The sequence below is a fragment of the Gossypium hirsutum genome, chromosome A10, assembly GCF_007990345.1.
Source record: "Gossypium hirsutum isolate 1008001.06 chromosome A10, Gossypium_hirsutum_v2.1, whole genome shotgun sequence".
NCBI classification, from domain to species: Eukaryota; Viridiplantae; Streptophyta; class Magnoliopsida; order Malvales; family Malvaceae; genus Gossypium; species Gossypium hirsutum.
The window spans coordinates 19,684,984-19,698,629 of NC_053433.1; the positions used below are offsets into that span (position 1 = coordinate 19,684,984).

The 13,646-nt window shown below is 30.3% G+C and overlaps 1 long non-coding RNA gene across 1 annotated transcript; it reads left to right on the top strand.

The window, feature by feature from the left end:
- The first annotated feature begins 8,110 nt into the window (after nucleotides 1-8,110).
- On the top strand, nucleotides 8,111-12,143 carry LOC121208386 (uncharacterized). The gene is made up of 3 exons (XR_005903394.1): nucleotides 8,111-8,722; nucleotides 8,813-8,889; nucleotides 9,787-12,143. It is a non-coding gene; the product is annotated as an uncharacterized lncRNA (long non-coding RNA).
- The last annotated feature ends 1,503 nt before the right edge of the window (nucleotides 12,144-13,646 follow it).

A 13,646-nucleotide genomic window follows, 5' to 3' on the forward strand; every position in this document is an offset into this window, starting at 1 on the left:
TTTAGGGCATATTGGTTAGACACTTAGGTTGATTGTTTTGGCATGCTTTTGGCTTGTAAAGGTCCAAATTTCGAATTGTACACGGTTTGGCCACACGACCATGTTTCTGAGCCACACGGTCTGGGCTCTGTCACAAGGACGTGTGACGCTTGTTTCCAAAAAATTTCAAATTTCTCATGTTTTCCTGTTTTGTTTCATATTAGTCCTTGATTGTTTCCAAATTATTTTTAAGGTCCCATAAGCTCAATTTAAGACCTATAAGTGTATTTATGTTATGTTTAATATGTAGATTGAATATTGATATTTAAATTAATATTTGAATGGTTTAATAATGTTATTTGATTTGATATGTACCGTAATACTTCGTAACCCGAATCCGGCGACGGAGACAAGTTAGGGGTGTTACACACACGGCCCAACACGCGCTTGGCCAAATTGACCTAGATTGTGTAGCCCACATGGTTTGTATATGGCCTGTCACACAGCTGTGTAGCATCGACAGTCCCCTTTTCGGCATTGCGTCATGCGCTATTTTTTGGGTTTTCTGTTACACACCTGGTCGATTCTGATATGCAATGCTACGACACACTTCCAAACTCCTAAACAACATTTAAGAACAGATAATTAGCACGAAAAACCTAACTCAAATCACTAGTTCAATAATAAATGTCAACAATTGAACTTCATTATGGAGAAATCAGCCTCTAACAATGGCGAATAAGATCACTTACTTTCAAAGAACTGTAGCGACGTAAAAAAATTTTTTTTTCGCTTGGTCGCTAATTGTGGCGATTTATTAAACATTTGAAAACCAACTTTCGATTTTATTAAAAAAGGGAGTCGCCACCGATCTTTTTTCTAGGTGTGATCGGACACCTAATAAATCATCTTTTTTTAGAAAAGAAAACTTATTTTTGCACAAAAATGAAGGCCGAATTTAGGTCTACGTCAAAAGCCAAAGTAAAGTTGGGTTCGGGAGTCGGTTACGTGCGAGGAAGGTATTAGCACCCTTGCGACGCCCAAAATTGGTATCTTGTTAAACTCGTGTTGTCTTGATTTTCAAAAGTACGAATTCAATTTGACATTTACTCGTGATCCAATTGAAAAATGAGAATTTTTAGTTTTCGATTTTTTTTATTAGAAAGGGTGTCCCGTTTTTTAACACAAGCCAACAAATTTCACCCAACATAGCGATGAAATCGATGGCTTAATATTAAATCGGTACATTGCCTTATTTTTGAAATTAATTAAAATATGAGAAAAAATATTCCTAAAGTGAGAAATTAAAAATAGATAAAGGACGCAAAAAAATGATATCATTAATGAAAAATATTAACATGGAATACTAGAATAATAGAATAACAATAATAATGATATTTACAAAAAAAATAAAAATAAAAACAAATCATGTACTAATAATAAAATAGGAAAAATGATATATTTGGTAATAATAATATAAAATAATAATATGTATAAAAAAACTACATATATATATGCATATAATAAAAGTATGTAATAATAATAATATCTACAATAAAAGAAAATATTAGGAAACGTACATAAAAAATATATACATAAAAAATTTACAACAATAATATAAAATAATGATATGTACAAAAATATATATATACATATGTACATAAAATATACACTAATATAATAATAGTTATAATAATACTAGCAATAGTAATAATTTGTAATAATAATATATACACAATATGGTATTTTAAAATATATATATGTATGTATATATAATAGTATTTAAGAATATATACAAAAGATGATATAAAATACATACATGGAATAGTATAAGAAATATATAACTAATGGCATTAAAAAAATATATATACATAATATATATAAAATACATATAATATATATATACGTATTAGAAATGATAAAGAAATTATTAACACACTACATAAGTAAATGAAATATGATAATAATACTAAAATAATTAATTTAAATAGTAAAGTAACTAAAAAGAATTAAATTGAACTAAAAACAAAATATTTGGGGCAAAATTGAAATAAAAATAAAAGGAAAGGACTATATTGAACATGCGCGGAAATAGTGGGGGCCAAAACAACAAATATTCCTTCCCATCAAAACTCAGCACATCAGCGGGGACTAAATTGAAAATCGCGACAAATTTCGGGGCCAAATTAAAAAAACGAATAATGACTTAATTGCAAAACAATAAAAAGCGGAAGGGCTAAAAGCGTAATTAGCCCTTCCTTAAAAAAAACACGCTGATCCTGGGCGGGTCAGGTCAGGTCGAACCGGTCCAAGTCAAAACGACGTCGTTTTGGGATTTAATGGGCTATAAAAGGCCCTTTTTTCTTCAAAAAAATTCATTCTTGCACTTGAAAAGCAAAAAAAAGAGAGAGAGGGAGAGGGGTGAGGTGATTTCCAGCCACAAGGCCGGTCACCGTCCGACCGTCGGCCGCCGTCCGTCGCCGACGTCACGCGGTGGCCGGAAAAGGTAAAATTTTTTTTAATATTTGTTTTGTATATATATTTTTATTATATTTTTTTATTATGATGTATATATATAGATTAATAGATTCGAAAAAGGGGAAAAAAATAAAATAAAAATAAAAATAAGAGTAAAATAATAAAGAAGATAAAATCACCTTTAGGTATTTTTTAGCTTTCGATTTCTGAGATTTTTGGTTTGTATTCGACGCTATCCATTTTCTTTCTTGGTTTTAATTTGCTAATATTGATGCAAAAATGAAGATAAATTCTTTGTTTTGATTAAAATTCCCCCCTTACATGATTTTTGAATGGCTTTTTATAGCCATCTTTTACATGATTTTCTATTATCTTTTTTCTATTTTGTAGGTGATGGTGGCAGGCAATGGATATCAAAAATGAGAGGAAAAATGGGATAAGTGGGAAAGTGGCTAGGGTTTCTTGGTTTTTTTTTTGGGTTAGGTTTTTTTTTTGGGTTAGGTTTTTTTTGGGGGGGTTTAATGGGCTTTTGAATTGAGTTTAATATTTGGGTTTTGTAATGGGTTTGGGTAGATGTAAATGGGTCATGGGTTAAAGGTTTTAGTGGGTTTAGAGGTTTGGTTAGATTTTGATGTAATCGGGCCCGGACAATTTGGGCTTCTACAAGAACAACAACCTAAGGCACCTAGTTTACTGGAGGAAGATCGAACGCCTCACAATCTTCCCCTAATAGTGCATCAAAACAATTAATTCGATAACTCAAAAATTAACTTGACAACCCTTTTTACCATCTGTGAAATAAACATCAAAATGGAAATTCAAAGAAAATTTTAACCATTCTTACTAATAAAATAGCAGCAACAACGAGGGAAGAACAAGAAATCAACAAATTGAGGTTCAAGAATCAAGAAACCAGACGTAGAAGAGAAAATAAAGAAAAGAAGGTGAAAACCAAAAGGAAAAGAAATGATGAACGTGACTTGAGAAAGTAAAAAGAATAACAACAGTAGAAGTGGAAAAGGATGTGAGAGAAAAATTGGGAAGAAATTTTGGGGAAAACTAATTAATTTTTTATAAAAAAACAACAATATCTCACTATCCAGATTTTCTAATAACTAATTAGATTATCCAAATTTGAAATTGACCCAAACTCATCCACATGGTCTGCACAATGCATGAGAATAAAAATATTTTCATGTTACATATGTAAGGATTTAAACACAAAACTTACCACACAAATGTTCACAGAAAGAGGCTTAGACAAAAATAACAAGTATTTAAGGAACAAGATTCGAACCCATAATCTCTCTGACACAAAAAAAAACACAACATCTAACCACTAAACCAAGTCAATTCACTAAATAATTTTTAACAATTCAAAAACTTAAAATTTTGACGCGTTAGAAGTTTAAAAAAACAATACTAAATGTATTATCAATATTTGACAGGAACTATTATATCATTTAACTAAAGGGCCAAATCCACAACTTATCCCTAATTACACCTCTTAACTATTGTAAAATTTTCAACTAAACTATTGTTACAAATCAAATAACACCAATCTAATTAGTAAAATTATAAACTATTAAATTAAAATAATGTAATGTAAGTATCCTTATATTATTTGATTTTTTTATAAACAATCATCTCATTTAAAATTTATCCACTCCACTAAAATTTCATACTTAAACGACCTACTCTTAATGTCCAAACACAAAAAAAAAATAAAAATATCTTATACATTAGGGATTTATGGTTAATTTTTTATTGCTTTTCAAAAGTTTTTTTAATTTGAAATTTGGTTTAATAAAATGGGTAAAAGTATTATAGAGGCCTATGTACTAGGAGCCAAATTGTATTTTGCTTTCTCTACTCAAAAAATGAGTAAATTAGTCCTTATGTATTAGATGAAAGAGTAAATTAGTCCTTTCACTAATAAAAAATTCCATCTATTTGTATTGTTAAAAACGAGCATGCTTGACGGGATAACCAGACAGTGACATGTGGTGTGCCATAGGTACGTCATGTTGACGTAAAAAAACTAACTTTTAACAGTAGAACTAGATAAAATTTGTAATAAAAAGATCAAATTGCTCTTTTATCTAACGTATAAGGACTAATTTTCTCATTTTTTGAGTAGCGGGGGCAAAATACAATCTAACTCCTACTATAGGACCCTCTATGGTACTTTTATCGATAAAATGCTTTTTGAAATGCTTAGTGTAAGATAAGTGCATAGTATTATTGTCAAAATGTTCTTTTGAGAAATAAAATATCCACATTGACATGATGTTGTAAAGTAAAAAAAATATGCATTTAAATGATGTTAAACTTCATCAACATTTCAATAAAAATATAATAAAATAATATTTGTGAGATTTTGATATATGAAATATGAAATATGAAATATGAAATATGAAATATGAATTTTAAATATTTTTAAGCAATTAATATGAATTGTTTGTAAAAATTAATTTGAATATTTAAACTATACTATAAATATTAAAAATAATTATTACAAATTCAAATTTATGATCTTATATATTTGAAATAAATTTCAATAGAAAAATAATTGTATACCCATTATAAATATTATATACGATACATTATTTTATAAATAAAGATAAAATGTCATTTGATTCCAAAAATATATATTTTTTCAAACGCAAGAGCTAGAAATTCTAACTTTTGTAGTTGGGATAAATAAGACTTTTTCATCTAAATAATATAAAAAATAAAATTAATAACTAAAATGATATACCCATAAGATTATTTACCCAAATGGTATGGTTTTATTGGTGTCGCTTGTCAAATTGGTGGCACCGGACTGAAATGTAATGATCTAAAGTATTCAAGGACTTGATAGGCAAATTTACCCTTTTGAGTGGCTACTGAAAAGAAGTGAAGGGGTGCCGCCTAACAGTGTGGCAGCACCAAACCTTAAATGTGGCTAATTCCCTTCTAAGCCCTCCTTATTTATTATTTTATTTTTATTCCCCTTCAAGTCACTACATTTTGTTTTTTAAACAAGTCCTCAACCTATTTTGTAGTTAAATAAGCTCTTAACCTATGATTTTTACTCATAAAGCCCTTTATTTTAATATTAAAGTAAATATATTTTGAATTTCAAGCTCTTATCTTAATTTTTTGTTGATGCAATAAAAATTATATACACTTTAACATCAACATAAAATCTAAAAAAGTAATAAAAAATTTCAAAATAGTAGTTAAGAATATCATGTATTAAGCACTCTCAAGAAATTTAAATTTTTTTTATTTAATAAACTATTCTCATCAAATTCAGATAAACATAAAATGCGAATTAGTTTATATTTTTTTAAATAGCTTTACTTTGGGTAAAATATATTTACTTTAATATTAAAATAAAAGATTTTTATGAATAAAAATCATAAGTTAAGAGCTTATTTAACTACAAAAATAGGTTAAGCGCTTGTTTAAACACAATGTCGTGAGTTGAAGGGGAATAAAAAGAAAATAATATATAAGGAGGGCTTAGAAGGCAATTAGCCACATTTAAAGTTCGGTGTCGCCACATTGTCACCCTTTCACTTTTTTTTAGCAATCATTCAAAATGGTAAATTTGCATATCAGGCCCCTGAATACTTTAGATCATCACATTTTAGTCTGGTGCCGCCAATTTGATAGGCGGCACCAGTAAAACAATACCATTTTGGTAAATAGTCTAATGGGCATGCCATTTCAGTTATTAATTTTATTTTTTGTATTATTTAAGTAATTAAACTTATAAATTGCACTTCTAAAAAGCATTTTTACCTTCAAAAGCACCATTTTTTTTATTGTTTACGGTGCCATTGAAACTAGACTTGTTTATGGGTCAGGTTTCCGCCCAGGCCCGAAGGTCTGCCCGAAATTTAAGAGAATTTGGGTAAAAATATTATGCTCGAAAAATGGGCTTGGGCAAAAAAATTAGGTCCATTTAAAATATTGGCTGAGGTCGGGCTTGAACATTCAAGGCCTGAACCCGGCCCAATCTGACCTATTTTTAAGTTTGTAATACTTTATATTATATTATTTTGATATATTATGTAATTTAGAACACATTAAAAAATAAATGTATACTAAATATATAATACTACTCTAATGTAAACATTAAAATCATGTTAAGATGATTATATAAAAATTTTCAATAAATAAAAATATATAAAGTTATTAAATATTAAAATAATTTAATTTAATTTTTTACAAAAAATTAAAAGAATAATATGAGCTGGTCTAAAATGGACTTGGGTTAGGTTTTTATAAATATAGGCAAGTTTAAGCAAAATTTTAAGATTATATTTTGGACCGAACCAAATTTGAATAAGATAAAACATATTAATATTAATATTACACTTAAATCTAGTCCGAACTTAACCTGACCCAACTCATAAATCCCTCTAATTGAAACGAATAAAATTCTTTTACCCCTTGTTTGTGCCTCTTTTAGTGCCAAATTTTTTTTTCCACGTAGATTGGTAAATTGTGAAATGATATTTGCGTTAACCTTTATGTTTCGTATTTCTTGTTACCGTTACTTATCCTTCTACCCTTCACCATTTACTTCTCCTTAACAAAACCCATGGAAGTTGCTTTGTAGTGATTCGAGGGGCACTAAAAAACGCACAAATAAAGGGCACGAGAATTTTGTTCCTTCTGAAACACAATGAAGAACCCCCCTTACTCAGATAACCCTTTAATATTAAATGGTTGAATTTAATTTCTATATTCAATAAAAAAATTAAATAAGTATAATTTTAAACAAAGCTAATATTTAGTTTTTAAAAAATAATATAATTTTTTTATTCACAGTTCAACTTTAAATAAAAAAATTCATTTACAGAACCATAATTATTTTATAATATTTTTGTTATACAATAACATTTTATAAATAATAAATATTAACTCTATTAAAATTTGACCTTATTTGATTATTTTTACTAATATAGAGGTTAAATTATTTCATTTAATAATGTGAGAATTAATTTAAACTAATCCCTATAATAGAAAAACCTGTCAAATGCTTTCAACAACAAAAAAATTACTTGTTATTATTCAGTATTCACATTCTTGCTCAAATTAATTCTATAAAAAAAATTATATCCAATTTTTAATAAGAAATATCATTATTTCTCAAAGTTCAATTTATATATAATATTTATTTTCACCTAGACAAATTCTAATAAAATATTAATTTATTTTATGCAATAATTCTCAAATTAGGTCTAATTAAAAAATAAATTATCAAACACATAAACGTTTAACTAAAAACAACCTAATAATTTAGTTAAATACATTTTCTTAAAAAAATAAAATCAAAAGTCGAATTAATAGAATCAGGTTTGTGAACTAAGAGTGGTCGTGCCTTAATTTTTAAGGTTATCTTTGTGTGTTTGTTAAAAAAAAAAGAGTTACTGGTCTATGGTTAAGTGTTAATTAAATTGCCCTTGAAACCCAAGTTCGAATCTCTTCTCTCATATTATTTTCATTTTGTGCAATTTTGCTTCAAATCCTAATAAGTGTCACGCTCTATTTTAAAAATAAACATTGTAAGAGTTTAAACAAGAATGAGTTTCAGCTTAATGGTTAAAAAGCAATATGGCTACCCTTGTGAATTGAGTTCAAATCCCTTCTCTTGCATTTTTGTTGACCCTAAATTTGTTTAATTTGTCCTTCTCTTTCTTTTACTTATTCTCCTCCCCTTTTCAGTCTCTTTTCTTTTTTCTTTTGTTCTTACCTTTTTGCCATTCTAACTTCCCTATAACTCTAATTTTCCTTTTTGACTTTCTTTTCTCTCATCTCATGCATCTTTCTTTCCTTCTCCTTGTGTAGCCCCCTCCTTTAGCTTTTCGTCCCTATTCTGTTTTCTCCTTTCTTTTGTTTTGCCCCTTGCACCGCCGTTATTGTCGCCCTTTCTTTCTTTTCTTTCTTCTTTGACCGCCACTCCTTTCCTCCCCTCTCATCCATTTTTTTCTTTTTCTTTCACTACTGTTGCCCATTTGGTATCATCGTCGTTCCCTTTTTGCGCCACCCTTTTGTAGTTGTTATTGTTGATCTCTTCTCTTCTTCTCTTTTCCTCTATTCTTTTTTCCTTTATCTTAGTCGCTATCACCCTTTCTTTTTCTCCATTTATTTTCCTCTTAACCAAAACTCCCAATAATTTTCTTCATCACTATTGTGGCCGAATCATCTTTGTTTGCTAAGGTCTTTATTGATTTACCATTCTCGATTTATTTTTCAGTGTTGTGTAAGTACTCTTTCAAACCTAGATTTCACTATGTTCTTTTCAGTCTTCGATCAATTTTTATGTAACACTTTTATGTTATCAATGTTCAAGGTTTGAGTTTGAAGAAGATCAGTCCAGATCTGATGGGTAGGAATGCAACCAATTTTGATCTATAGTCAGATAAGGGAGTAAGTGTATCTTATCTGAGTTGCAACCGGAACTTTTAATTACTTTATCAGATCTAGCATTGATTAGTCATAATATGATGATTTATGTGTTTAAGATTAAGGTTTGAACAAAATTTGTCCAGATCTAAATTTAAAGAGTGCTACTATTTTCGATTGGTAGTTTGTGGAAAAGGATCTGTAGTGAAGGGGGTTGTGTATTAGATCTAGTATTTTCGGACGTACTAATCAAAGGTGTGCGTCTTAACTAGGTCTCTATGTGTTTTTGGTAATATTTGAATGATTAAACATATATTAACTATGATTGACCAATGGCATAATTGCCTTTGGAGTAATATCCGAATGGAATCTATGCCCTTATCTAAGGATGATTGAATGTAAGTGCCTCTAACTAAAATATTTTGAAATGGTCGAAATGGTGTGTATTGTTGCGGCATGTTTTGTTCTGAGTAACATGTTTTGTGATATTAGAGTGTGATATAATTACTAATATTTTGATTACATGTTTTTACATGTTTACTGTCACTATTCTACAATTGTTACTAATAGCATGTTAAATCATGTCTACTGTTTTTGATAAATTTGATCGCATGTTAAAATCATACCCACTGTACTGGTTCTCTTATTGTTATTGTATGTCATACTATATTGGATTAGGGTTGGGTCGATTATGAAAGGAGGAAGTACTGACAGTTTATTTGCAATACTAGTGGCTTGTCCACAATATTGACAGTTTATCTGCAATACGGGTGGCTTGTCCACAATACTGGCAATTTATCTGCAATACTGGTGGCTAGTCCATAATATTGGCAGTTTATATGCAATACTGGTGGTTTGACCACAATACTGGTAGATTATCTGGTTGTCCACATATTTTTGACAGCTTAATTGCAATTACAGGTGATTGTCCACATACTTTTGGCAGTATATTTGCAATTACTGGCTTGTCAAAAAAATTGTGTGTTATTTGATGGATGAGTTTTGGGGAACTCTTACTGTGGTGTGTAGCGAAGTTGGCTAGGAAAATGTTTCTGAAATTCCAAAACTGCACCGTTAAATATGAGCATGCACATTTCTAATATAATCTGTGCTATCTGTGATAGTATGATTCTAAATTACTATTATATTGTATATGTTTGCTTATGTGTTAAGACTCACACTAGGCTCTATAGCTCACTCCTTAGTTTACTATTTTTATAGATAACCCCTAATGTTAGGACTTGGACTCAACATTCAGAGGATTCATCTCGGATAAATTATAAATAAAAAGTACTTTAGACTTATTTTTATGATTTCTTTATTTGGGAATGTATTAATTTTGTTAGATTGTGCATGTGCTTTTAATTTGGGATTATTTTGATTGCATGTCATTAAAATTTTTAAAACTACTTAAAGTGGTATTTGGAATGTCTTAAACTAAGCTTTATTTGATAATATGTTTTGATATAACAAATTAAAGTGTTTTTAAATGAAAGTTAAAGTTGAACAAAATAGGGAAAAATTGATAAAATCAAGTTAAAATGGTTTCAATTGAGTTAATCATTTTCAATCATGTTAAAACTATTTTTAAACAAGTCAGTATTGCTTCAGGCTAAAAAGTATCGATAGCTTTCAAGAAAGCCATACTCATTCTGAAAATGATACTAAATTTACATTCTATTTTCAATTTTCACAAAAAGTGTCGATACCTTAACCAAAAGTATTGATACCTTTTACTAGATATCGATAATTTGTCTTTAGTATCACTGTAAACTAATTTCAATGGTCACTGAATTAGGAATTAAATGCTAATAGTATCAATACTCGTAGAAAAAGTATCGATACCTTTTGTTGCAGGTGAATTTAATGATATGTTATTTTCACCCAATGGCTCTATTAACTTTTACAACAAACCTAATTGTTGGAAATGTATTAGAGGGTATAAATACCATGTTCTAAAGGTCCTACAACAAGAAGAGAGATTAACAAGCTTAAAAATCAATCAATACAATCTTAGTATCTAATTCTTTAATAATTTTCTTGTACAAACTTGAGAGCTTTCATTGTTATTCTTTAGCTAAAGCGTTCTTCATTGTAACTGTGCTTAATTGGAAAACATTCTATTCTTGTAAGGTTTATTTCTTGATTGTTTCTTTGTTATACTCTTTGAGAGGGTTAAGTCTTAAGGTTTGGGTAAAACCTTAAGGTAGTTGCAATTTTAAGATTGTGGGTGGAAATCTTAAGGGAGTTGTAAGGTTAAGCCTTGTCCTCAAAGGTTGATCAAATTAGTGAATTTGGGAAAATCCTTAGTTGTGGAAAGCTAAGGTAGTAGAGTAGACAATTGGGACTGAACCACTATAAATCATTGCTCATTCATCTGTTGCTTCCACAATTTTTTTAAGAAACCAATTCATCCCCCTCTTGGTGATTTTGAGTTGATCTTTCGAGCTACAGAATGATTATACCTGATACATGGTTTTCAATAAAAATTTGTCATTATCACTCTTTTCTGTTGCAATGCTGAAAATAAGTTTTTAATAAAATTTGACTTAGTTTTCAAAATTATTAATCTTTATACATGCAATACTAAAATCGATTTATTGCTAAAATTAACATATTTTTGTGAAATTAAGTGAAATATTCGATTTCACTAGTTTTGAACAAATAAGAAAATGGTTTAAAAAGTATGTTGGAAATACTAAAGTTTAATTAGGTCATTTTGATGGTCAATATAGCCTTCAGAATTCGACCATAACCTCTAAGCCAGGTTAGGGATGTTACGTTAACATATTTTTGTGACCTACTTATTAGATGTGTTATAGAATATAACATAACCTAACTAAAAAAAAGCCTATTTATATACACTCCTAAAGACTCTTAAAAGGGGGTCATTTCTTTAAAGACTCCATTTTTTTCCATTTCTTCTTCATAAGAGAACCCATTTTTTCTCCATACTTTAACCAGGAAAAAGATGAACTGATCAATGGATCTACCAATTAAATCTTGTATCAACAATGGTGCAATAAGCGTGGATCAAACACCTTGAGATAATTCCAAAACCCATCACCATTCGGTATTTGGCATCATCACCTTTTGATGCCATTGATAGCCATCGGTTAGTAGCTTTCTTACCATTGAACCCATCATTAGCGTAACACCCCTTACTAGTATCCGACATCGGGAAAGGGTCCGAGGCATTACCGGACTCAAACATAACCAATCATACAAAATTAGGCCATAAAATTTTGCCCAAATTAAAACCATTTATACACAACATATTGTCCCTTATACGGGCCCACGAGGCCCAAAACATGCATTTGGTGTAGTTCGAGACTAAATCGAGAACTTTCGAAACTCATACAACACTTAAAAAAATTCTTATTTTTGAGGGTCACACGCCCATGTGGGTAGGCTGTGTGGTCACACATGCCCGTGTCCTCGGCTCGTGTAACTCTCTGTTTATGACATCATCAGCAAACTAAGTTCACAAGGCCAAGTCACACGCCCGTGTGCTTAGGCCGTGTGGTGAGTTAAATTCCAAAAATCAGGTGCAAACTTCACACGGCTGGGGTATACGCCCGTGTGCTTAGGCCGTGTGGTGAATTAAATTCCAAAAATCAACTGCAGACTTCACACAGATAGGGCACATGCCCATGTCCTGAGGCCGTGTCCTTCACACGGCTGAGACACACAGCTGTGTCTCTGCCCGTGAGGCCCAGAAAATGGCTATTTACCAAGCCATTTTCCACCCTTAAACACATACTTGACTTCAAAGGCACTTAACATAGCATAATTGAGCACTTAAACATACACAAACAAGACATGATCATGATCATTTCATCTTTACTTATACATACATAAGACTTCATATTTGGTTAAGCCCAAACTTACCAATTCTCATGAATTAAGAATTATAGGTTTACTTCTATTTTAGACATTTAGGCCTTAGTTATCATCATACCAACACATCTCAATTTAACCATCGAGCATTCATCACTAATCACATAACCCATCACATACACACAATCACTAACCTCATCTCAAAGTCATAGGCACATATATAATCATATAATCAACATAAGCCATAATTCATGGATATATACAAATTGGACCATAAACCACTCTAGGCCAACACATTTGGCCACATTAACAATGACATAATTAATCAAAAGACAAAGTCCCTATACATGCCATCAACTTAAAATACTTGCGTTCACTTATACCCATATGATAGCTTGATAGTGTGATGGCATCTCTGGTGGCCTCCAACCTGAGTTAGCTAAGTTAACCTATAAGAGATAGGAAAGGAAGGGGAGTAAGCTTCAAAGCATAGTAAGTTCATATGCAAATAAATAACAACCTTTAACATTCATTTACTTTATCCTTCCTTAAGGGTATTATTTTTACAGTTTGCATTAAATCTCATGATTACCACTTACTCATTCATAATGCTTACTCTTTTATCTTACAAACACCAATTTTATGTCTTGGCATTAGACTAGCAACCATAATCTCTCTATTATAGCATATCACATTATTAACAACACTACAGGAAAATAGACTTTTAGCGGCGTTTTTAAGTGCCGCTAATGCAAAAAATGTCGCTATATGTAACGCCGCAAAAATTAGAGGCGTTTGTTTGAAAAAAACGCCGCTAAAGATCATGACTTTTAGTGGCGCTTTTTCTAAAAACACCGCTAATGGTCCTAGTCATTAGCGGCGTTTTTTATAAAAGCGCCGCTAATTTGCCCAGTTTTGCAATATATAGTTTTGCACCTATA